General features: G+C 42.4%; 1 long non-coding RNA gene across 1 annotated transcript in view; it reads left to right on the top strand.

Annotated features, from left to right (window-relative positions):
* Positions 1-25,171, top strand: part of LOC307220992 — a 31,382-nt gene extending 6,211 nt beyond the window's left edge. The window contains exon 2 of the long non-coding RNA XR_013841258.1: positions 24,978-25,171. This is a non-coding gene — a long non-coding RNA (uncharacterized lncRNA). The remainder of the gene's footprint in view (positions 1-24,977) is intronic.
* The last annotated feature ends 1,474 nt before the right edge of the window (positions 25,172-26,645 follow it).

Raw genomic sequence — 26,645 nt, 5'->3', positions numbered from 1 at the left:
ATTTTCCCCATTCCTCCTTAAAATCCTTCTCTTCCTGGTTTCTGATTTTCCAAGTCAGTTTCGCCATTTCGACATGGTCCATCATTTTCATCAGTCATTCCTCTCTGGTTGGAACTTCGTTTCTTTCCATCTCTGGGCCAGTGGTATCCTCACTGCTGTCATCGCATACGTGAATAGTCGTTTCTGCTCCCTCTGAATCTCTGTACCTAAAATGCCTAACAAAAAAAGCCTCTGTTTTCCCCTATTATTTTAAACATTTTTTTCAACTCATTGTAAATCCCTTTGCAGCATGCTTTAGTTATCTTGCATGTCCACCACATATGGTAGAATGTGCCTTCTTTCTCCTTACATTTCCTGCAAAAATTGGAAGCAGTTCTATACATTTTTGCTAGTTTTACAGGTGTTTAATACCACCGACACATCATTTTCATCTAGTTTTCCTTCAACGTACAGCACGCTGTAAATTTTAAGTACATAATTTTCCCCAAGATGAAAACTGAATATTGTGCCCAATGTCTTGTACCCAGTTTATCATTACGGATTTAACTTCTTCGTCCTTAGTATGCCACTCTAGAAATAATTCATACATTTTAGAAAGTAACTTCACATTATTTTCCAATAATCCCTTTTCAAACCACGAAATTTCTATACTAAATCCATTTTTTCTTATCTATTTTAAACAAACCATTTACCTTGCACCTCTCTTTATGTGTTCTAGCGACCAGGAGTTTTATCCAGGCCTTTATAATTCCGAATATTATGGTTTTATTTTGAAGCTGCTTCAAAGTAAATTTGGTTTTATGCTCCCACTAAAAAGCTTTTGCATGTTCTCATTTTATTATTAATTTTTAAAATGTTTATTTTTTATTGTTAAAATTATAAAAGCCATCTTGAAATAACGTTATGGATAAGGTGGGATACAAATATGTTAAATATCACTAAAGTACTTTATATCCTTTTCTAATTGTTGTTTTTTATTTTAAAATGAAGGGTGTTGTAGGTTGTATGGGTTGTGGAACTTGGCTCTGCTTTGATTCAAAATCTGGGCACCAGTTGGTACCTATTAAATAATGGATATTATTCCACTCATTACACTTTATTCATAGAGAAACAATCCAAACCATTTTACAGGAAAGAACTGCCAACTATGAACAACAGTCCAATTTACTCGGCTCCTTCTTTTCTGCTTATAAGAAACAGTAGAGATGTTCATTGTGCGCATTCAAATTAGTTTTTAGCTTTGCCAAATCCAAATTATAATGTAAATGATTGACCTATTCAAATATTCATAGTTGTCTATTTGCACATCATTATCATTAGTTGCTGTCTTCCCTGATTAAATCTTAGCCTGAGCTTTGTACGTGAATATGAATCCGTTTCATGTGTATTGTATCAGTTTCTTTCTCTCCAGATGATGTCTTCGTTAGACTGGATGCAAAGCTGTGTCCTTATTCAAAATGGTAGCTTCTCTCATGACTGTGGTTTCGTTGCATCTGCAAAATTCAAAGTAGGAGAAGGATTTGAATTAGGAACTACGAATCAGGAATAAGCCATAAGCTTATGGTGCACAAGCTCTATGCTGCTTCCCCCCCTTTTTTTTGTTGACTGACTTGCAGGGATTAAATAAAACAGCTTCTCCAAGGTAGTATTGTATAAGGGGAGGCTGGGGGCCACAACTCTGCTGGCAGATGGTTGGATACAACTCTGTGTCTAAGATGGTGACTAAAATACAATAGGGTGATATAGTATCACTATAATCTAATTAATTCAATTGCACCCAATTGCACTGCATAATTCTATATATATAGATAAAGGTAGGAATTGCTGAAGAGAGAGGTTTGGAAGAGTCTCTTTTGTAGCAGAGTTGGCACAGTGGCAATCACTCTGAACCCATTAAAACTTGGTTAGATTTAAATATTCCCTCATCCACCTTTATACAAACGTTCCCAACAAAAATACCTAGGCTAGAATAAATCAAAGTCACTTTGCTTTACTCACAGTTAACATGCACAATATGACTTTTTTCACTGCCATTTATTTAGCATATTTGTTACCCATAGTCTTGGAACAGAGAACCTCAGTCCCAAGGACCTAATGTAGTTTCTCTGTCTCGCTCCTCAGACTCTTCCCCAACCCGAATCCCACACTGACCTTGCTCTGCACCTTCCTCGATGGCTCTTGCGTGGCTGGGATGTGTTTTTGTACTGTGATCATGTCTCTTGCTTGCTTGGATGTTATTTGTTGGCATCTGTCTGTCTTGAGAGACAATGACCGCTCCCCACTTAAAACGGGGGGCGCCCTTTGCGTGGACGCGTGCAGTCCTGGATCTGGAGTGGCCCCATCAGCATAGGCTTTGCCTTCCCTCAGGTGGGATACCTGGAGGTCCCCGCCTACCCCAGTGAGTTGTCCAATCCCACCTGGGGGAAGCGTTGCCAGGGAAACCAGGCCAAGTAGGGGGAGGGATTACCTGCCCACACAATAGAGGGTGGATCTTACCTGGTAATTCTCACTTGGCTCCAGAGCTTCTCCCACCCTACCCACTCTCAGTTAATGTCTTCTTTTGCAGGTTAACTTTTCTTCATAGGTTTTGCAGGTTAACCTTTCTCCACAGGTATACGGGCGCTGCTACGATAAGGTCGCTGTTAAAGGGCCGGAAAGGAATTTCCCTGCATTGGTAGGTTTCGCCTTTCCCGTAGCAAAACGTCACAACTTTGGCGGTATCAGGCCTTGGGCGGAATCCTTTAGTCCATCTTCCTCTTTGTAGCGGCGATACCAGGGTTCCCCGTTAAAGGGGTTTTTGAAGGGAGGCTTTGGCCGTACGCCGAAAGGTCATCATTGCTCTCCCCTGCGGCGGCGTAACGGGGGCGGCTATCTCTGCTTGAACATATGTTCTCCAGAGCCGGCCCATCCCCCCCCCACACTGGATAACCCTGATGCTCCCTAGGTCCCCGGCTGGGGACTGGGGAGGGAGAACGCCCAATGCCTGAGCCAAGGTCTACCCACATTTGAAATTTAATAAAGTTGTGGCCAATTTAATCCCATAGCACGTTGTCTAGAGTCGTTATTCCACATGACGGGGGGGACCACTCGGGATCTGGGGACTCCGCCTGTCCACGCAATGGAGTGCACATCCAGGGCTGAAGTCAAACCAGCAGCACTGAAGTGACCTGGATGGAGAGAGCTGCATTCATGTGGGGAGTGGAGTGCAGTGAGTGAAGCTAGGATGCAGCCTACTGTAAAAGGGTGAGAGTCCCATCTACAGCATCGCACATGTTCACACCTAACAGCTCTAGAGATCGGCAGATCTCCCAATTGGGTTTCCCTCTGTTTCAATTTATTTTAATATTTATGTTCTCTACTGTTTCTGATGGTCTTCCTGACAGTCTGCATTTCAGTGCAAATTTCTCTTAACATACACCATTGTTTATGCAATTCCCCCAATATAGACATTCTGCAATGCAATTTGCCCTAATGCAATGCATTTCTTTATAGTACTTTCACTAATATCTACATTTATTAATAATTTGATTTACATCCTATGCCCTTTTAAAATGTGTGTGTGTGTGTGTTTGGGGGGCTATTCGGTTGTTGTTTTTATTTTTATTAGGTATTTTTTGGGTTTATATCTTGATTTTTATTCTGTGAACCGCCCTGTGACCCCTGTGTTTAGGGCGGTATTTAAATAATAATAATAATAATAATAATAATAATAATAATAATAATAATAATAATAATTTGTGCACACACTCTAACTATGCATATTTGTACACTTTCTTGGCTGGAGAAATGCATTGCAAAATTCAGAGCAGTGTCTGATGATAGATTGGGCAAGAGATGTTGGACATAACATAATGTCTGAAGATTGGGAAAGGTTATGGAGGAAAGGGGTCAAATTCACTGCATGTATGGTGTTAAAGGAAAATGTTATGAAAATGATGTATAGATAGTACTTAACCCCTGTAAAACTAGCAAAGATCTACCACAAGAGTGCTAACCTATGTTGGAAATGTAAAGAAAAAGAAGGTACCTTTTACCATATGTGGTGGACGTGTCCCAAGATGAAAGACTTCTGGGAAAAGATTTATAATGAATTGGGAAAAAAATGTTGAAATATACATTTTCTAAGAAACCAGAAGTCTTTCTACTTGGAATAATAGGTTTGGAATTGCCCAAGAAAAATGTTAGATTGTTTCTGTATGCCACAACTGCAGCTAGAATTTTGTTGGCCCCAAATTGGAAACTACAAGAAGTACCAACAGTGGAGGAATGGTAGATGAAGATGATGGATTTTTGGGAGCTAGGCGACCTGACCGGAAGAGTCCGCGACCAGAAGGAGGAGGAGTACCAAGAGGAATGGAAGAAATTCAAAGATTACTTAGCTAAATATGTCAAGATAACTTAAATAGAATCACTTGTGAGTATCAGATAGGCCTAGGATTTAAATATGTGATGTTGTAGAATACTATGTTAAAATTTAAAATGAAAAGAGAGAAAGATGCAAAGTAAATTTTATGTGAAAATAGTTTTGGAAAGCTGCTACAATGATTTATATGGAAACTCAGCTAGGGCGATTCAAAGGAGTCACTTAATAATGTTAACAAAAGTGGAACTATTATAGTAAGGATAAATGTCTGCCTGCCTGCCTGTCTGTCTGTCTGTCTGTCTGTCTGTCTGTCTGTTTGTTTTTGATTTTTTTTGTGTGTTATAAATTTGGAAAACCAATTTTTTTTTGGGGGGGGAATAATAATTCAGAGCAGTGTGAATTTTCAAGGGAAACCATTTTTTGTTTTGTTCCAGAAAGTGTGGAGCAAGTACCTGACAGATTAGCGCTTAAGAGTCAAACCATCTTAAAGATACAGTAGCATATATCAGCATGGGATGGGTGCACAGAGGGGGCTGCAGAACAGGAGAGAGGAGGAGGCATGGAAATGTGGGTGGTGGTCTGTGTGCAAGGGCCAATTTAAAAAAGGTGGAAGGGGGAGGCAGGGTGAAGGTGACAATGGTGTTTGTGAACATAGGGGGCTGCGCAATAGAAAAGAGGGCAAGGCATGTAAAATGGGGTGATCTGTGTGCAAGGGAGAGTTGAGAAAAGTAAGGAGGTAGATGGAACAGAAAAGGGGTGCAAAGGAATATATGCTGCCACTGCTGTTTGGATGTTATTAGCCCAGAAATGGAAAGAAGGCAAAGTCCCTACTAGAGAAGAGTAGCTGATTAAGTTGATGGACTGTGTCGAATTGGAAAAAATGACCGGAAGAATCAGAAACCAGGAGGACAAAATTTTTAATAAGGAATGGGGGAAATATATAATTTACCTTTAAAATCATTGTAAACATTTATTAGTAGGAATAACACTTGTATCCTAATGTTGAATTTGGGGTATAATGGAGATTTAAAAGATTTGAATTTATTTATTTTTACAATAATTTTTATTCATCTTCGATTACAATAATCCAATGGTAGCCTCATTATAACAACGCCAAATTAGAATACAATTACTAATCTCAGTCATTCAGATGCCAAATGATATAGTTTAGGTGGTCTCCCATGTGTTAGAATTGATGGTTTGATGCTTTACTTTGTTTCTGCGTTCCAATATCTTATCCCTCTCAATTGCATTCTATTCTAAATAACCATCCCTTATATAAAAATTGCAATATTAACGACATCCATTGATCTTGACACATTAAATGATTTATAAACCCATAGGTGAAGCATTCAAATTATATCCTTATTACTTCTCTGTGTGACAACTATTCTGTCCGTGGTGTTCCTTTCTGTCCTTGTAAAATATTACGGTATATCTATCCTTTCCCAACTGATGCTTCCATCATGCCTCGGGCAGAGCTAATATCCCATTGTTGTTTCAAAAGTTCTCCATTGCACAGTCATGTGGTTCATTATTTTAAGACTTTGATTAATAGAGAAGATGCAGGAGGAAAACGTTAATATAAGGACCCACAAAGCACAACCAAACTTTTGTGTTTGATCCCTGTTTGTGTAAATATTCATTTAAGCATTCCCATTATTTCTGTACCATAGTTTTAGATTTATGCCTTATTGGCAAGAATGGCAAGCAAAATTTATGGAGTATGCTGAAATGGCAGAACGTACCGGGAAACTCAGAGACAAGGACAATAGAGACTTTAAAAAAGACTGGGAACCATTTATGATGTATTTACAGAAATATTGTGAAGAAGTGGACTCACTAGCAGGGTTTGAGTAAACACAATTAAGAAAACAAGGGTCAAAGTCAAGGAGCAATAACTGGGATAATAACAAAGTGTAAGATGTAATTTGAAAAGATAGAGTATAAAAATGATATGAATATAAGAATATTTAGTTAAAAGGTTTCAAAATTAAAGTAAAATGAAATAAGCAAGAGAAGCAAATGTTTAAAGAACCAGAAGAGGAGGTTGAGGGAAGTCAGAGGAGGGAGGTTTAGATTTGCATATTTTTCTTGTGTGGCGATGATGTTGAATGTTGAATGTAAAATTGTAAAATTTAATAAAATCTATTAAAAAAAGAAAAGAAAGATGATTAATATGGGGTGAATGGCAAGGGGGGTTGTGAGTGGAGCAAGGAGATGTGCAGCCCCTAGTCAACATATGCTTTTCACTGGGTTTAAAGGTAAAGGTAAAGGTACCCCTGCCCATACGGGCCAGTCTTGACAGACTCTGGGGTTGTGCGCCCATCTCACTTAAGAGGCCAGGGGCCAGCGCTGTCCGGAGACACTTCCGGGTCACGTGGCCAGCGTGACATTGCTGCTCTGGTGAGCCAGAGCTGCACACGGAAACGCCGTTTACCTTCCCGCTGGTAAGCGGTCCCTATTTATCTACTTGCACCCGGAGGTGCTTTCGAACTGCTAGGTTGGCAGGCGCTGGGACTGAGCAGCGGGAGCGCACCCCGCCGCAGGGATTCGAACCGCCGACCTTTCGATCGGCAAGTCCTAGGCGCTGAGGCTTTAACCCACAGCGCCACGTGATGCTTATTTATCCGGGTTTCAGAAAAGAGCCACAGAACTGGAAATCAACTTTGCTTCTGCTAAAAGGCTGCACTGCAATTCAGCCATATCTGCCGCAAATCTCTGCTTGCAACATAATCCGTATCTTTGCCGGTTGATCCTTCAGAATAAGATAATAAGAATAGGAAGCCACTGAGACAGATCAGAGACTGTAAGATTAATAGGAAACAAAACCTAGGAGCTTCTTTCATTTACAGTCCTAGAAACACATCCTAGTTTTAAACAAGCAAGCCCACGGTCTAATTGGATTGATGACTTCCGGCATTTGCATATATGTGTGTGGATGTACATGCTGCAGGAGCTGTCGTAGTTTTGCTAATTGCAGACAGAAAAAGGAGAACCCTAAGTTAGGAAGAGGAAGGAAGACCAATTAGTCCTCCAAAATTATTGGCTTCAAAGGAATTAAGAGAAGAAAGCCATTCCACAGCAACCTAATAGGCTTGCCTAGTTTGTGCTTTGGGTCTTATATTCCAAGTTACTCCTACACATTAAAGTATTTATCACCACACTAGAATGTTGCATTAGGAAGGATGAAGAGCATCATAACACAAAATCCCTTGTTCAGAGTTAAATTAAGTTTAAAAACGGGAATGAGGAGCTCACTTTCCTTCATCAAACTTGAAGGCAAAGACCTCTTCAGCAACAGAATCTAAAGCTGTAAGTTTAGTCCTGAGAAACAAGGTATCTCAAACATGATCCAGTGTTATATAAGATCATATTGTACCAACCACACCATATTAGCAGAACTTGAGTGATAATTGTAAACACAACAAATACCGTTTGTGGAGTAGACGGGAACAATATTAAAGAATATAAAACTGTGCGAAAAAAACCATGACAGTATAAACAGTACAATGAGAATGATTGGAAGACTCGTTTTGTCAGAAGTCTTTTTTATTTAAGTGTTTATTTAAGTATTAATTAGGAAGATTAAGTTTTTTTATGCACGTAAATCTGCTTTTTCTTCTTTCTTTTTTCTGTATTTTCTTTTCTTTTTTCTTAATTGCTTTTTCTTTAATTTTCTTTTTGTAGTACAATATTGTAAATTCTTTGTATATTTGTGTAATTTAAATTAATAAAGATTATTTTTTTAAAAAAAGAAAGAAACATGATCCAATGAGGTAGAGAGGGTGAATTCCTTTTCAGATTTTCCTGTTCTTGCAGGGGTTATACTCCCTCTGAAGGAGCAGGTACGTAGCTTGGGGTTTCTTCTGTGTCCATTGCCATCACCTGAAGCTCAGGTGGCCACAGTGGTGCCGAGTGTTCATCTAGACTTACTTTTTGTGCCACGTTTCTAAGCACAGGTCTGGACTTCCAAGCTCTGTGTCTGAGCAGTTCTTTTCCCCTGTCCTGGTGCTTTCCCTGGGAAAACTCGCAAACGGCAACTAGAGCTTCAAAATGTGGGTGCACACCTGGAAAGTGCAGAACACAAGGTAGTCTGAATGAGTCCTGAAGTAAGGGATCAATGGGACCAGCGTAGGAAACTCAGAAAATGTTGGACACCAGTCCTTCCCAAAGAGTAGAAAGTACCAAAACTATGACTACATTTTGCCAACACCGCTACAAATTAACAAATTAACACTTAAATTTCATTGCTAAGCCATCTTTAAAATACTGTGCAATTCAATAAAACAACTAACGTAATTTCTGTTTACTTATTCTATCACCTCTTTAGTTCCTGCTCAGCCACTTGATTCTGTTGATTGTTTACAATGATTGTTAGCCTGTATCTATAAATGTGAAGCACTTTGAACATCTCTTAGGAAGCAGGGACTCCTTATTCTTTGCCATTATACATTTTTAAAAGTGCTATATAAATGCTAAGTACTACTGGTTGAATGAACTGAGGCCTTGGGTTTAACTTTCCTGCTTGGCATTCTCTTTATAACATCATGATAAGCAGTAGATAAGGAGAGAGATCTTTAGAATCTGTCTGGATTTGGTTGATGTAAAAAATATCTTTGTCAGGGTCTGCTCTTCAATGACCCTGCATAATATTGCAAATCAGAGCTGTGGAACATGAACAGATTTGTTGGAATGAGTTTCTTTAACAAAGGCACATGGTTACATAAATGGCAAAATAAGCCCTGCAGGAACGCATAATGAATCTTTATTTTTCTTTCCTGTGGATGCTTGCTAACATTCTTGGAAGCAGCCACAGATGCAAAAGCATTTGGAAGAGAGAAAATGAAAGGACGAGAAGGAGCTTTCATAAAGGAAATGTTTGAGACGGATGCTTAAAGTTTCCAGGGGAGGGAGAGACTTTGTAGGCATCGTATTCAGGTTGGTTCATGCCTGTTGGAAATTGGGTAGGGGTGAGGAATCTGTACCCCTGTGAGTTTTGTTGGGCTTTACCTTCCATCAGTGCAATAATTCATGCTGTTGTCTTTATGTAATAATAATAATAATAATAATAATAATAATAATAATAATAATAATAATAATTTATTATTTATACCCCGCCCACCTATCTGGGTTTCCCCAACCACTCTGGGCAGATTCCAACACAATATTAAAATACAGTAATGCATCAAACATTAAAAGCTTCCCTAAACATGGCTGCCTTCAGATGTCATCTAAAAGTCTGGTAGTTGTCGTTCTCTTTGACATGTGGTGGGAGGGCTTACCACAGGGCGGGTGCCACTACCGAGAAGGCCCTCTGCCTGGTTCCCTGTAACTTGGCTTCTCGCAGTGAGGGAACTGCCATAAGGCCCTCAGCGCTGGACCTCAGTGTCCTGGTAGAACGATGGAGGTGGAGACGCTCCTTCAGATATACTGGACCGAGGCCGTTTAGGGCTTTAAAGGTCAGCACCAACACTTTGAATTGTGCTCAGAAACGTATTGGGAGCCAATGTAGGTCTTTCAAGACTAGTGTCATATGGTCTCGGTGGCCACTCCCAGTCACCACTCTAGCTGCCACATTCTGGATTAGTTGTAGTTTCCAGGTCACCTTCAAAGGTAGCTCCACATAGTGTGCATTGCAGCAGTCCAAGTGGGCAATAACCAGAGCGTGCACCACTCTGGCAAGACAGTCCGTGGGCAGATAGAGTCATTGCTCCAGCTGGCTGCTGGAAAACCTAAAACAGCAAATCAGTTCCTCCCTTTCTGTATTTTACTCTTGAGAACTTTTTTATCTACATCCTGAAAGTCACACCATTGTTCTCTTTGAAAGCCTTATTTATAATTTCTGTTACTTTGACCCATGCTCACTGTGAGATACACACAATTGTAATTGAAGCAAGACCACCTCCATCTTTGTTATAACAGAAGCAAGATTAGTGCCCTCTTCTATGGAATGTTGAAATTAAGTTCACTGCGTGTAGAGCTTTGAAAGAAAATGTAACAAAAATGATGTACAGATGGTACTTAACCCCAACTAAATGAGCTAAAATGTGTAGAATGAAAAATAGAAAATGTTGGAAATGTAATCAAAAATAAGGAGATTTTTAGCATATGTGGTGGACCTGTGATAAAGTTAACGCATTTTGGCATAATACCGTATTTTTCGCCCCATAGGGCGCACCAGCCCATAGGACGCACCTAGGTTTTTTTTTTTTTTTTGGGGGGGGGGAAATAAAGAATTTTTTTTTTTTATTTCTCCCCCAGGCGCAGGGCTGGGGTGGGGGAAGCCCGAGCTTCCCCTGACCCCAGCCCCCAGAACAGACAGCTCTCCGCAAGCCTTGGGAGACCGGCGCAACTTCCCGCCAGGCTCCCACGCCTTGCGGATATCTGCCTGAAGCCCAAACCAGGTCAGGGAACAGCAGGATGGTGGCGCTGCGCCTCCCTGCTGTCTCCCAGATTGTGGGGCTGGCAGCGGGGAGAAGCGCACTTCTCCCCACCGCTACCCTTCAAAGCAGGTCAGGGGACAGCCGGAAGGTGCACTGCGCCTCCACGCTGTCCCTCGAGCTTGTGGGGCTGGCGGCAGGGAGAAGTACGCTTCTCCCTGCCACCAGCCTCCAAACCAGGTCGGGGAACTGAAGCCTGGGGCGCACTGTGCAGCGCGCCCCAGGCTTCGAGATGCAGGCTGCTATCCGCAAGCCTAGGGAGCCCGGAGGGAACTCCCACAGGCTCCTAAGGCTTGCGGAGAGCTTCCTGAAGCCTGGAGAGCGAGAGGGGTCGGAGATATACCGGTGAAAAATACGGTATATTTCATGAGTTAAAGAAAATGTTACAATATACTTTCCCCAAGAAACCCAAAGCATTCCTGTTGGGAATGGTAGGAGATGAAATATCTAGATCAGATCAGAAACTATTTATGTATGCCATTACAACAGCAAGAACTTTAATTGCCCCAAATTGAAAACAGCAAGAAATACTGACGCTACAAGATTGGCAGACGAAGATGATGGACTATGTGGAACTGGCAAAGCTGACGGGGAAAATCCAACACCAGAGTGTGACCAAGTGTTCCAGAGAGATTGGAGTAAATTTATTTATTATATAGAAAATCAGTGTGTGCCATGAAAAACGCTAGGAGGATTGAGATAAATCTCACAATGTTTACAAGAAGAATTTTTCTACCTGTATTTTAAAAAATTGAATAATTTAGAAAAATGTAGAATTGTGATGATATAGATGTGTGGATTTAAGGTAAGTCTTAGAAAACCAGAAGACGGGTGGAGGGAAGCTAAAAAATAAATATAAGATATTGTATTATTGTTAAAAATTTGGAAATCTCTCTCTCTCAATGCTATCATGTTGCAGTCTGATGTCATAATCGTATATTTTCATCATGCTGAAATGCAAGCTTCAGAAAAAGGAAAGGGAAAGTGGAAACACAAAAGGGAAAGTTGCAAGGGCATGACCTTTAGAACGAGGATATAAAAAGGATGGGGGGAGGGAGAGATGAAATAGACAATGCCACCATTTCCTCCTTGATCTAAAAATTGTATCAGAACATTCAAGGAATGTGAAAGCTGCTGGATGAGCAGAATTCAATATGCACATCAGTTGATGCAGTGCAGACTGGGTCAGTTGGTATTAGAATTCGCAAATACCAAATTCCTAAAGTGCCTGTAACTTTCAATGCGCTTGACACTCTTAGGATACCTGCTGACCCCCTCCTCAAATTTCTTTGACTATCAGAGCTTTGGTTGGTTGTGACAATGAGCTGGGCATTTTTAGCTACAGCTCCACATTCTCACCACAGCCCTATCGAGGGAGGAAGGCGTCTTTAAAGTTATTTAAGCTCCCTTTGCTTCAACAATTTCACTTTCAAAACTAGCATTCTAATGCGCACCTTCAGCTAAACGTCCCATTTGCCCTGCTCCTCACTCTGCAGTCCTGCATGAAGGCTCCGAACAGCTTCCTCTTTCAAAAGGGATTTCTGTCGGCTGGATGAGCTTTTATCATCTTTAAGGGCAATTTCTTGCACAGTATCTACCTGTCACCAGCAGTTTATGTTTAACGCTTACTGTTCCAAAATTGCTTTTGATTTCTACAGGTTTTTTTTAAATGGTTTTGAACAACTCGAGGGAACCAACCTTTGGATCCAGAACCAAACGAAAAATAATTAAAAAACTTATGTATTCACAATATCTATATACTCATACCTCGGGTTACAGATCCTTTGGGTTGTGCGATTTCAGGTTGCGCACAGTGCTGAACCCGGAAGTACCGGAATGGGTTACTTCCGGGTTCCGGCACTTGCCCATGTGCAGAAGTGCTAAATCGTGCTTTGCGCATGCGCAAAAGCACCAAATCGCAACCCGCGCATTCAGTGCTGCGGGTTGTGAACGTGCTTCCCGCATGGATCACATTGCAACCTGCGCATCCACTGTATAAGGACAAGAATTCCCCCACTTTCTGCTATCAAGGTTGTGTCATCCGCATATCTGAGGTTGTTGATATTTCTTCTGGCAATCTTAATTCTGGCTTGGGATTCATCCAGTTCAGCCTTTCGCATGATGAATTCTGGGAGTTCTCAGTCCACTTACTGCTTAAGCCTGCCTTGTAAAATTTTAACCATAACCTTGCTAGCGTGTGAAATGAGCGCAATTGTGTGGTAGTTGGAGCATTCTTTGGCTCTACCCTTCTTTGGGATTGGGATGTAGACTGATCTTCTCCAATCCTCTGGTCACTGCTGAGTTTTCCAATCTTGCTGGCATATTGAGTATAGCACCTTAACAGCATCATCTTTTAAAATTTTAAATAGTTCAGCTGGAATATCATCACTTCCACTGGCCTTGTTATTAGCAGTGCTTTCTAAGGCCCATTTGACTTCAGGATGTCTGACTCAAGGTCAGCAACCACACTACCTGGGGTGTACGAGACATCCATATCTTTCTGGCATAATTCCTCTGTGTATTCTTGCCACCTCTTCTTGATGTCTTCTGCTTCTGTTAGGTCCTTTCCACTTTTGTCCTTTATTATGGTAATCTTTGTACGAAATGTTCCTTTCATATCTCCAATTTTCTTGAACAGATCTCTGGTTTTTCCCATTCTGTTGTTTCCCTCTATTTCTTTGCATTGCTTGTTTAAGAAGGCCCTCTTGTCTCTCCTTGCTGTATCTTTCACTTTCTCCCTCAAATTTTGCTTGCCTTCATGGATCACTGCCTTGTCATGGCGAAGGGGCCTGAATAACTCAGAGAAGCTATGAGCTATGCCGTGCAGGGCCACCCAAGATGGACAGGTCACAGTGGAGAGTTTTGACTAAACGTGATCCACCTGCATCAGGAACTGGCAAGCCACTCCAGTATCCCTGCCAAGAAAACTCCATGGACAAAGTTGCATTTACATGCATTGAATATTTATGGTCTTTTGGCAGCATGCATCTTTTCAGCCAGAGGGCAGTAGAATATAGATTATGCTGTGTCTCCCTTACATAGGAAATGGGATGTTTAGTTGATGGTGCATGTTAAAATGCTAATTTTTAAATTGAAATCATTGAAGCAAAGTGAACCTTAAATAACTTTAAAGAGGTGTTTCCCTCCCTAACATGATTTAATGTGTGATCAGTAATAGCAACATTAACCAAAGATGCATCAGAATCCCTCAGGAGACTTACACTTTATTAAATTGCATCCCCATTGAGCACATTTTTTTTTTGAGCCTTTGTTGCTACAAACACTTCAGGGGTAGGTGGGATACTGCTGATTAAGATTTGCTCTGCAAAGTGCAACGAGAAGTGAGCTGTGTGGATTGACTGTCAGGCTACAAGAGTGAAGACCCTTTGTTTATTGCCAACAAAACAACAAACACCCATGTAAGTTTTACCTTTTTCTCCACAATATAATAAACTAAAGTGGAACTCCTGAAGGTCCAGTTCCTGGAAATCACAAGCAAGGGGTGGGCTGTTACTCCCAGGTCCTGCTTGCAGGCTTCTCATAGTCATCTGGAACCCACCTATCAGAATGGGAATCTAGACAAGATGGACTATTGGCCTGATGCAGACTCTTCTTATGTGGAAATGCTCTTTGACTAGGTGGCTGTGTCTACTTTGTTGTTGTTTAGTCATTTATTCGTGTCCAGCTCTTCGTGACCCCATGGACCAGAGCACGCCAGGCACTCTTGTCTTCCACTGCCTCCCGCAGTTTGGTCAAACTCATGCTGGTAGCTTCGAGAACACTGTCCCACCATCTTGTCCTCTGTCGTCCCCTTCTCCTTGTGCCCTCCATCTTTCCCAACATCAGGGTCTTTTCCAGGGAGTCTTCTCTTCTCATGAGGTGGCCAAAGTATTGGAATCTCAGCTTCAGGATCTGTCCTTCTAGTGAACACTCAGGGCTGATTTCCTGAAGAATGGATAGGTTTGGTCTTCTTGCAGTCCATGGGACTCTCAAGAGTCTCCTCCAGCACCATAATTCAAAAGCATCAATTCTTCGGCTATCAGCCTTCTTTATGGTCCAGCTCTCACTTCCATACATCACTACTGGGAAAACCATAGCTTTAACTATATGGACCTTTGCTGGCAAGGTGATGTCTTTGCTTTTTAACATGTTGTCTAGGTTTGTCATTGCTTTTCTCCCAAGAAGCAGGCGTCTTTTAATTTCGTGGCTGCTGTCACCATCTGCAGTGATCATGGAGCCCAAGAAAGTAAAATCTCTCACTGCCTCCATTTCTTCCCCTTCTATTTGCCAAGAGGTGATGGGCCCAGTGGCCATGATCTTTGTTTTTTTTGATGTTGAGCTTCAGACCATACTTTGCGCTCTCCTCTTTCACCCTCATTAAAAGGTTCTTTAAGTCCTCCTCACTTTCTGCCATCAAGGTTGTGTCATCTGCTGTGTCTACTAGCCTAAAGCTATTCCTACTTTCAAAATTTGGATCTTTGCAGAGCTTTCTAAATTTCTCCATCAGGCGCTAGAAGAAAATGGCTTTCAGAGTGGGCACATTCTATCTGGACCGAGCTTGTAAACAATAATTATTACTTTCTTCTGAGCGTAGGTGTTCCTAAATACCTTAACTCTTAATATCTGTGGCTGGCTCACCTTAGCAATACGTTTGATGACTTGCTCTTTGGGAGCCCTCTATCAGTGTTTGCCTGTGGCTGCAAATTTCGTTAATAAGTTATTGACAGTTTGTTTTGCCTTCTGGATCATGTTCTGCCTCTGTTGTAAATAATGTAGCATTAGGAATCAAGCTTCCCAATTCCAAGAAGGCAAGAAGAGATATGCCGACCCCCAAAGCTTTAATGTGAAAAACAGGAAATCGATTCGTTGACATTTTCAATCTTCTGCATCTGCACAATCTATTAATAATGTTGCATTTGCAAAAGAGGGTTCCTAACCCCCTCCCTCCCATTTTTATATAACACCACGCAGCAGCAGCACACAGTGGTTTGAGAGAGCATATGAGCGTATTTTTGAAGAACTAACCATGCGTCAAAATCCAACTTGAAGCCGTATGTTTTCCATGCTCTTCTTCTAGTAGAAAGAGGGTCTTGGCAAACCAAAAGGTCCTTAAACCTGTTTTTCTGCCTGCTGTAATAATTGTAATTTCCCAGTGGGAAAACTGCTTTTGGTCCACCTGGGCATGGTGGAGCCCCTTTTCAGGAGGTTAGGATTGCACTGTTGTTGTTGTTGTTGTTTAGTCGTTTAGTCATGTCCGACTCTTCGTGACCCCATGGACCAGAGCACGCCAGGCACTTCTGTCTTCCATTGCCTCCCGCAGTTTGGACAAACTCATGCTGGTAGCTTCGAGAACACCATCCAACCATCTCATCCTCTGTCGTCCCCTTCTCCTTGTGCCCTCCATCTTTCCCAACATCAGGGTCTTTTCCGGGAGTCTTCTCTTCTCATGAGGTGACCAAAGTATTGGATCCTCAGCTTCATGATCTGTCCTTCCAGTGAGCACTCAGGGCTGATTCCTTCAGAATGGATAGGTTTGATCTTCTTGCAGTCCATGGGACTCTCAAGAGTCTCCTCCAGCACCATAATTCAAAAGCATCAATTCTTTGGCGATCAGCCTTCTTTATGGTCCAGCTCTCACTTCCATACAGAGAAGCTATGAACTATGCCGAGCAGGGCACCCAAGATGAACAGGTCATAGTGGAGAGTTTTGACCAAACGTGATCCACCTGGAGGAGGAACCAGCAAGCCACTCCAGTATCCCTGCCAAGAAAACTCCATGAACAAAGACAACAGGATTGCACTACAAAATCCTTATTCCTTTACGGCAATTAAATTATTATAACTTGCATTTTGATACTTTTGAAAGCATCACTATTGCCTTATATGTTACCATTCCTTTCTCTAGCTGACTTAAAATCAGTTTTCAGTCTTTGTAATTGGAACTAACTTGTTTTTTGTTTCGTTTTGTAAAATTCTCCATAAGACTTGCTCAAATTTGTTTCCCTGTCTTTGCCCATCAGTCCTGGGAATCTGCTGTATCCAGCCAACACTAGAACAGATACAGACTTATTCACAATAATATCTTGCAACAAGTCTATAAAGTTCCACATCTCGTTTGTCTGCAATGCCTAATGAGCTGAACATAATACGTTCACTCCATAATTGGAGCTCCATGTCAGTGTAGCCAATTATGAATCGCAATCCTTGTTCCTTTGAACTTCTTACCTGAAATTTATTTTTTCTTTGCTTTGAATTCAAGCCACTATGATCATAGTCTTTCAGAGAATCCTAGAGAATTCATTTATTTGTGGCATTCAGTGGCTATTGCCTGACTTAATTTGCTTTGTGCCTTGAAATATATTACTGGTTAACATATATTTAATATCAGCATCCCCATTCTCATACTGAGCATTGAATGGCTAACTTTCCTATTGGTTTCCCTATCTCAGAGACCAGGGAAACTTCCAGACTGAATTGCACTCCAAAATAGCAACAGTCACTTTTTCTGGCAAATTCAGATCGTGAAATTAAAGTTCACTTGGAACCCTTGCACACAACTCCCCCCCCCCCCAGCCAACCAACCCCCAACTTTTATGATAATGAATATGATAGAAAACTGTGCTGGAAAGTGAAGAAAAATGTTTTCTGAACGTAACACCATCTAACCTCCCTGCAAACCAACCAAAATGAATGTTAAGTAAATAGTCGATATCCCCACAAACTTTGTGCAAACATATCAAGGTAAATACTCAAGAAGGGAGACTGTCTGGAAGCAACTTGGTGTCACAAGCCCCAGTCAAGAGTAGGTCAGTAACAAAACACCCAATGTCAGTGAAGTTAACCCTTTATTCACTAACACAGTTCAGCCTAGTGTATTGAACACACAGCAACTCTTCCCAGTAGGTCTTGCCCAAATGAGGCAAGACTGAAGGTCCCTGATTTTCCACAGCTCTGTAAGGCACCTCCCCTGGTTCCTTCCCCAGCAGCTTAAGGCTGTGTCATTTTGTCTCTCTTTGCTGCACCCACTTCATTTCTATATGTAATCTGGGAGATCGGGGGGGGGGGGGACTGGCCATAGCAGGAAGGGGAGACTCTCTGGATTCCTCTAATTCAGGACTGCTCTCCGCCCCAGCCTCTTCCTGTTCACTAAACCCTGTTGCCTCTTCAGCTTCCAACATCTCTTCCCACTCTGCCTCCTCTTCTCCTTCTGACCGCTCATCGCCATCCCACCACCAATCCCTTGGCTATGAGCCTTCTTCTCCCGGGGTTCCCTTGGGGGTTGCCCAGCCAGAGCCTTCCACCACTCCTCTGCATTCTGCCAGTCTATGACGCCTGGGTTGAGATTTGTAGAGCCCAGTGAATGAGAAAATATCACTTTGAAGTCTTAGTTTGGTTTCAAGGCCATTCCTAGCTTGGTTCCTTTTAAATCATTCATTAATTATGTGAAACTTGTTTTGTTTTTTAAGTTTGTGTTTTAAGAGAGCTTACGTGATACCTCAAGACAAATCACCCAAACATAAAGATTATTCAAATGAAGAAAATACAAACTAGGCTAGTAACCATTTAATTAATTTGGCCATTTTTATTTCTGCATGCATAATGTTGTTTGATATTGTTGCTTATGACCTTTATATTATCATAATATTGTTATGGGCCAGTTTTGAGAAAAAATGCACCTTTAAGTTTAGAATTCTGTGAAGGCTAAATGGAAGGAGCATTTAAATTGTGAATGTGTGTGTGTTTTCCTGTGAAATGACCTTGCCCTTGGTATTTCAGTGATTTTCAGGGAGAAGGATTCACTCTGCAGGTTTGGGCTCTAACCAATTGCACACCTATCTCCTGAGTGTAACACTACTGTATGTTTCCAAAATGAGTGCTTGGAAGCATAAACATACCTTTTTATGACTGAGCAGAAGCATGTCTTCTCTAGGTACACCTGGGGCTGCATAGCTACTATTGAAATTATGCTTGTTGATTTCTCACACAAAGCAGTTCAATTGAAATATGTAAAATCAATTAACCTAAATTGGTTTAAAATATCCTGTTCACATTCAGTGGAAATCACTGCATGCTTTTGCATTCTCCTAGTAGCATGGGTCCAGTTAAATATAATTAGAAAGATTACTAAAGCACAGTGTCATGAATTCAAGTGGTAGAGGAGAATGTTTTATCATAGCAAAACATTTTTATGGGTTTGTAGGTACAAGGGGTGGGCAATAAAGGCTGGAGCAAATAGGAAAAGGATGAGATTGAAAAATCAGGACAGAGCCCAGCCTTGAATTCAGGGAACCTGAGAACAGTAGTTAGAGAGTTATTTTATGGGTAATACAGGAATAAAATTAGCTAGGAGGATCTCAGAGGTTTATTGTGTAAGTTTCAGTGAAGCAGATGTCTGTCTGTCTGTTTGTTTGTTTGTTAAACATATCTCACCCTTTCAGTTTTAAAATTTTTTTCATAAAAGCTTACATACCACAAATATAAAATTACACGCTGGTTAGCTTAACATCTATTCTGGGTAAACCAATTGCATGTTGAGGTCCCAAGCTACCCCAAATAACTCACACATCACACAGAATTTTTGTTTAAGGTTTTTGGCATAATTTTGGCCACAACTTTATTAAAATACAAAAAATGTGAGTAGTTGCTTAGGCATTGGTTGTGACTATCTGCCCCCAGCGGGGACAGACTGACATTTCGCAAGCCTGCAAAAATCAGAAAAGGGGAATACATTTTGGGGATAGCGACAGAGCAGGGAACCTGCCCTCAGCCCTCCCCAAATGCAACCAGGGGCTCTTGCGTGGCCCGAGCCCCTTGACAGTGTACCCTTGATGGAATACCCTTGCAGCAGCAACATTAGAGGGGCAGGCACAGCCAATCCATGCCCCTCAACCAACCAAAATGAACCAATGCCTAACCACAACCTTACAAGTTGTGATGATTTGCTACGCAGTAGGCAAAAACCAAATGGCCCCAGCCAATCAGCCAAATGGACAAAATTCCTACCGGGCCCCTGCCCCAAGAGCGAACGACCCCATGACAGGCATAGCAAGGTCAATGCGAACAACCCTAAATATAGGAAGGGGGGATGGGCAATCTGATGCACGGAGTGAAAAGAGGAAGCTCTACGCTTCGTGCAGGGAGTTTTAACATTTCTAGCTGTCAGTCATAAAATGGCAACATTAACTTGTGGTTCGAGGACCCGATCCCCGCGTAGTGGAATGAAAACACAAGGACACGTGATATAAGGTTAATGGGCAAGAAAAGGCCACAACTTTATTGATTACAGCAAGTGAAAAGGTATTGGCTTAGGCATTGGATTATGTCAGCTGACTCCACCCCCTCAGAGAGGGGTGAGTCTAAAACAGGGGGGTTTATTCACCAGTAGGTGGAGCCTGTTGATGCTAATCCAACTATAAGCTCTCCCCTGATGTCACCGAGGGTCGTGCCATGGCCTCCCGCCAAGCAGGCATCGGACAGAATACACGACCGCCAGATTCCTTTAACGGAATACCCAAAATTGAAGGCGCAGGCGATGGCCACACCTAGCCCTTCGACACCACAACACATTATTCCAATGCCTAACCTACCCACCAATACCACGAAAGTTGTGACGATTGCTACGAGGTAGGCGAAAAAACCAAAAAGCCTAATGCCAAATGGAAAAATTCCTACCAGGCCCCCCAGACAACCAGGGCGACCAACCTAAGGTCCACAGCAACGTCAAAAGAAAACTGAGACCCTGAGCTCTAAGGGAGTGGAGGGTGGGTGACTCGCAATGGGACAACGAAAAGTGAGGCCGGAAGGCTGGTGCCGCAGCAATTTAGGCTGCTAAACATGCCCCCTCGCAGGCACCTGGTTGGGTGCCTGCCCATGGGCGTGGGCGCCAGCCAGGTGAGTGGGAGGCAGGGGGCTAATGCACCCTGCTTGAGGCGGAGTCCGGCTCCCGACCACAACCACTCCACTCTCGCAAGAGGAGAGTCTTTCTTCCCAACAACAAGGGAAGCCCAATCACAACAGTGGCCAAATATCAATTAGCCCGCCCCACAATTTTGGAGTGTCTTGTCGGCCCCCACCGCAACCCATGCTCTCTGTGAAGGAGAGCATGCTTTCTCAGAATTTCATGAAGCCTATAGAGCAGGAGTGGTGAACCTTTGGCCCTCCAGATGTTGCTGAACTATACAGTACTCCCATCAGCTTCAATAATCCTGGCCAGTATCTATGGGTGGTGGAAGTTGTAGTTCCACAACATTTGGAGGGCCAAAGTTCCTCATACCTGATACCGAAGAACAAGTTCTGCAGCAGAAGAATCAGCATGGCTTCCATGAAGGTAAGTTCTGCCTTACTAAGCTTGCAAAGTTATTGGAGAACATATCAAATATATGCAGAAGAGAAGCAATGGAGGAAGATATTGTCTACCAGAGCAGCAACTTATTTATTTATCAATTGTCTCATTTGGGTTTTGCTTCCTGAATTTCAAATAAACCATGCTAAGGTCAGTCGAGAGGGATGCCCAACTATTTCATAGTTCGTAGTGGTTTTGCTTTGATTTCCTTTGGGCAGGAGTAAATAAAAGTTGTGTTACCTTGTATCACCCACCGGGAAAACTGTTTGGGAAGAAATGAATTGGTTGCTAGTCAGGCAGCAAGTCATTTTACTGAAGTCTTGTTCCTGAAGTCAAATACGCCTTAGTTTAATTTTGATGGGATTTAATTTTAGAGCCATGTTTAACAATTCTATTTTATGTACTGTGTCTGATGTCTTTCTAGTCCTTGTTTCTCCTGTTCTGATTAATTTGTGTGACTGTGTGGGTGCTGTGTAGCATCTATTAGCATCCTCCACATAGCTTATTTTCCATTCTCAGTAACTACCAAGTGGCTTATTAAAGTAATGCAAGATCTCGTTCTCAATTCCCAAAGGAACCTCTAATGCTATGGGAATAGAGGGTTGTAATGCAGGGGATGTTTACAATCCCTCAAGACATCTGTGGAAGGGAATTAAATGGTAGAATGCTTTGGAAAATTTACAGTAGTGAGGAGTTGTTGAAATTTGTGAGCACAGCATCAGAAGAAAGCCAACCAATCCTGCTGGCATGCCATGTATACCCAGGCTACCGGGACACGGGTGGCTCTGTGGTCTAAACCACTGAGCCTCTTGGGCTTGCTGATCAGAAGGTCGGTGGTTTGAATCCCTGAGATGGGGTGAGCTCCTGTTGCTCTGTCCCAGCTCCTGCCAACCTAGCAGTTCGAAAGCACACCAGTACAAGTAGAAAAATAGGTAAATGGCGGAAAGGTAAATGGAGTTTCCATGCACTCTGGTTTCCATCACAGTGTCCCGCTGCACCAGAACCAGTGTGGTCATGCTGGCCACATGACCCGGAAAGATGTCTACAGACAAATCACAGCTCCCTCGGCCTGAAAGCGAGATGAGTGCCACAACCCCATAGTCACCTTTGACGGGACTTAACCATCCAAGGCCCAGTGGCACAATGGATAACATGTCTGATTACGGATCAGAAGATTCTAGGTTTGACTCCTGGCTGGCTCGGAAAGGGCGTAATTTTAAGGGACGCTGGTGGCACTGTGGGTTAAACCACAGAGCCTAGGACTTGCTGATCAGAAGGTTGGTGGTTTGAATCCCTGCAATGGGGTGAGCTCCCGTTGCTTGGTCCCCGCTCCTGCCAACCTAGCAGTTTGAAAGCACAACAAAGTACAAGTAGACAAATAGGTACTGCTCCAGTGGGAAGGTAAACAGCGTTTCCGTGTGCTGCTCTGGTTCGCCAGAAGTGGCTTAGTCATGCTGGCCACATGACCCGGAAGCTGTACACTGGTTCCCTTGGCCAATAAAGTGAGAAGAGCGCTGCAGCCCCAGAGTCGGCCACGACTGGACCTAATGGTCAGGGGTCCCTTTACCTTTACCTTTAACCATCCAGGGGTCCGTTACCTTTTTACGTTTTGCCCAGGTTACCCATCATGTCCAGCTTATGCTGCGGTCTTTAAGGTGCTGCAAGACACTCTGTTGTTTTTGCTACAATAGATGGACATGCTACCTCTCTGCAGGTTGTACCCCAAATTTCACCTATGGGCTGCAATATCAATTATCCCTGAGGCCTTTCTACATGTTCAGAAAAAGCTTGTGGTACAGCTCTTCTAGGCCTGTACCACTTCAGAATATAAATGTCTGGGGGGAGCAATGTCAGGGCGCCGCCCCCATTCTCCCTCAGAAGTTGGCGCTTCTGACTCTGATCCTCAATTTCATCCAGAACTGCGGTTCTTATGAATTGCTATTGTGAGTTCCTGGGGAGTGAGAGTCATAAGATTATGCATGAAGTTGCTATTACCCGACTGCTCAAAAAACAACGAAAACCTGTTTTCCAAAGACCGAAGTTGTGTTGTCTCACGTCCTTTTGCAGCCTGTTGTGTGATTTGATTTGTTCACACCACCTATTCAAGCACTGCAATGTGAGTAAACATATTTGAGCGACTCGAGACATTTCAACAAAAATGCAGTGGATTTATAATGGAAACCTGAGGCAGGATGAATGGGGTGTAAAATGCTACAAAATGAATCCATCTTCATGTCAATGTCAGGCTAACCATTGGATAATATAGCACAAAATTTCCCCTTGCATAGATCTGAAATTGGGCATTTGAAGTATAAACTCCTTTTTGGTGCTCTGTTCAAGTCCTATCTTCTCCAGCAGTTGTGCCTAATTTAGCAATATAGTTTCCATTTGTCTTTTAGATAGAAGACTTGAGGACGGATTACGTGGAGTTCATGTAAGAGCTATCTAAGCTTGTTTCTGCAGCTATTAAAACTGATGCTATCTGCACGATTCTAGATCTGCTACTGAAGGTAGCCGCCTCACTCTAAGGTTAGGGCCGGCTCTGCAAGTGTCTCCACCTCCTTTCCACAAGATGCAATATGGGGATAATTCATAATAATATACCTTACAGGATTGTTGTACAAAAGTGCTTTGCAAACTCTGAAAGTCTAATAATAGCACATCTATAATTCCTCTATGTCAGATGAGTATGATGGCAAAAATCTGCAATGATAAGCAGCTCCGAGTTTTAAGCACCATCCTTGTATACAAGGAAAATGAAACTTTTATAATATTGAGGGGGAGACCGGGCAACAACAAAGCCACTTGGATCACAGCTTGTTGTTGGGACTGTCAGACAGGTCGCCGCTGAAACATATTCTTAGCTTGAAAGATAGGTTTCATTAACTGAATTGACTGGGAATGTTTTGTTTCAGCGGGCAGAGAGTAGTAAGAGATTTCATTATTCTGTTTTGCTCTGTCAGCCCCAAATGGAATGTTTCAATATGCCCAAAATGAGCTATTTCATTTCAGCTTGTCAAAGTGAACTCTCTCTCTCTTTCTCTCTCTGGAAATATTTTACCTTCTTATTAAAATATGCTGTTGAGTTTTGTTTTCTTTTTTAGCCGAGTTGTTGGAAAAGGTCCATGGAACTTCAGAAGAGATTGGTTTCTCTGGCTGTGATGTAAGTTGTGCTTTAAAAAAAATCAAATCAGAGAAATCTTAATTACCAACATAGTTCAGTCAGGGCAACAGAGATATTAGTGGTCCTCTAAGCAGGAGTAAGGGGACGTGGGTGGCGCTGTGGGTTAAACCACAGAGCCTAGGACTTGCCGATCAAAAGGTCGGTGGTTCGAATCCCCGCGACAGGGTGAGCTCCCGTTGCTCGGTCCCTGCTCCTGCCTACCTAGCAGTTCAAAAGCACGTCAAAGTGCAAGTAGATAAATAGTAGATAAACCTCCAACGGGAAGGTAAACGGCGTTTCTGTGTGCTGCTTTGGTTCACCAGAAGCGGCTTAGTCATGCTGGCCACATGACCTGGAAGCTGTACGCTGGTTCCCTTGGCCAATAAAGTGAGATGAGTGCCGCAACCCCAGAGTCGGTGACGACTGGACCTAATGGTCAGGGGTCCCTTTACCTTTAAGCAAGAGTAATGTCTAAAGCTAGAATGGACAATCTTCAACTACCACCATCCCTGGCTGTTGTCAGTGCTGGCAGGGGTTGGTGAGAATTGGAATCTAGCAAGATCTGCATAGTCACAGATTCCCTAGCCCAGGTCTAAACAATGAAATACTTGAGCATATATCACTGAAGAACTGCCTCTCATCACATGATTCTGCCTTCCCACCCAGGTCTTCAGTGGAGGCCTTGATCCACATCCCACCATCAAGTGGGAGTCTTCTCCACTATGATTTTGGAGTTCTGCTCCAGGAGGACAGAACAGGCCTCCTATGATGCTTTTTCAGTGCTGTGTGATAAGTTTTATTCGGCCATGATTTGAATTTCACTTTCCCTCCTGTTGTACTTAAAGCTGTTGTTTTGTTGATTTCATGCCGTTTTATTATGGACTGGTTTTTATCTTCCATTTCGGGGGGCAGGATGAATTGTCGCAAGCCTTGGAGATCCCATTATTGAGCAGGAAAGCGCAGGGTGATATTTCAGCAAATAAACAAAACACACAAAATAATGAAGCCAGGATTAGTCAGTATCGGATAATTCCAGCAGCAATTGCTTTTTGTTCCCTGCTATAGCTCAGTCCACTTTAAAATTGTGTTTCCATAGGTCTGCCTTTGGTAGGAGCCGAGGAAGCAATTTAAAGTTGAAGCATATTCTGTGCTGCCCTTGAGTAGGAATTAATATCATTTCTGTGGATCCCAATTTCTTCCTGGCTTGCTAACTGCCATTTTTCACAGCTTAATGCTTCCCTCGTAGTTGGCCAATTTCCTGGAAGACCTTGGAAGAAATTCCATAATATGGAGACTTCAGCATGTCTGAAGTGGTTGTTACCTATGCCAGCGAACCATTCAAACATTTCATATTATTTCAGCATTCTCCCCCCCCCCCAATCAAAACCCCAACTTCGCCTACAGAGGTATGTATCTGTCTTGTAAGATATGTCAGGCACTCTTGCTATTCTTCTGCTGCCTACTGGGTAATGTTGGCTGCAGCTCTGACAACTGTGACAAACAAGAAATGAAAAATACATTAGCATCATGTGTGAGAGAGATATACTTCAGCTAACGTTGCTGATGAAGTATGGCAGAGCTGTTCAAAAGGCTCATAATATTTCTCTGCTGTTTTCCCTTCTAAAACGGAAAGCTTCTGAGGGCTCATCCACATGCCCACTTGCCCCATGTCTAGAAAGCACGGGGTCCAAGCGGTTTTCTGCTTCGCCCACTGCCTCCCCCAGGAAAACCCACTCTTTAGGGGGGCCACTAGGTGGCACATCAGAAGATGGCTGACAATAACATCTCTCCGACCCACACGAGGTAATTTGGAGGCTATGATGGGGGTAATTAGCCTCCTTAACCCCCCCAGGATTATGAGCGACAAATGCCAAAATTTACGATGGATAGTGATGTTATCTACAAAGGAGATATATGGAAACCATCTGGACTTAGTGGAGGAATGGGAAATCCACACAGGATTATTACACTTGCTATCGGCTTAAGGAGACTAACAGAAGAGATCGTAAAGGAAAAAGAGAAATTATACGAACAAGATATGATGTGGCAACACCAAGATAAGACTGGATAGAATTATGAACTTTGTTTGGACTGATTGGGACTGATTTGGACATTAACGCAGTAATAAGAAGATGATCTGAATTCCCCTTTGGATCTTGAAGTATGGGTTCCCCCCAAAAAATTTAAAAATTTGGCTTTGTAATTCGGAATTTATATGATGTGATTTAATTTGATGTGATTGGCCAGTTAATAAAAATTATTTAAAAAAAAAAAAGGAAAACCCACTCTTTAGTGCTGAATCAGAGCAAATGTCAATCCTTTCGCCCCCTCAGC

Source organism: Podarcis cretensis (genome assembly GCF_951804945.1).
Source record: "Podarcis cretensis genome assembly, chromosome: 7".
Lineage (NCBI taxonomy): Eukaryota > Metazoa > Chordata > Lepidosauria > Squamata > Lacertidae > Podarcis > Podarcis cretensis.
Note: the sequence above shows the minus strand (reverse complement) of the source record. Positions and strands in the feature narration are given on the sequence as shown.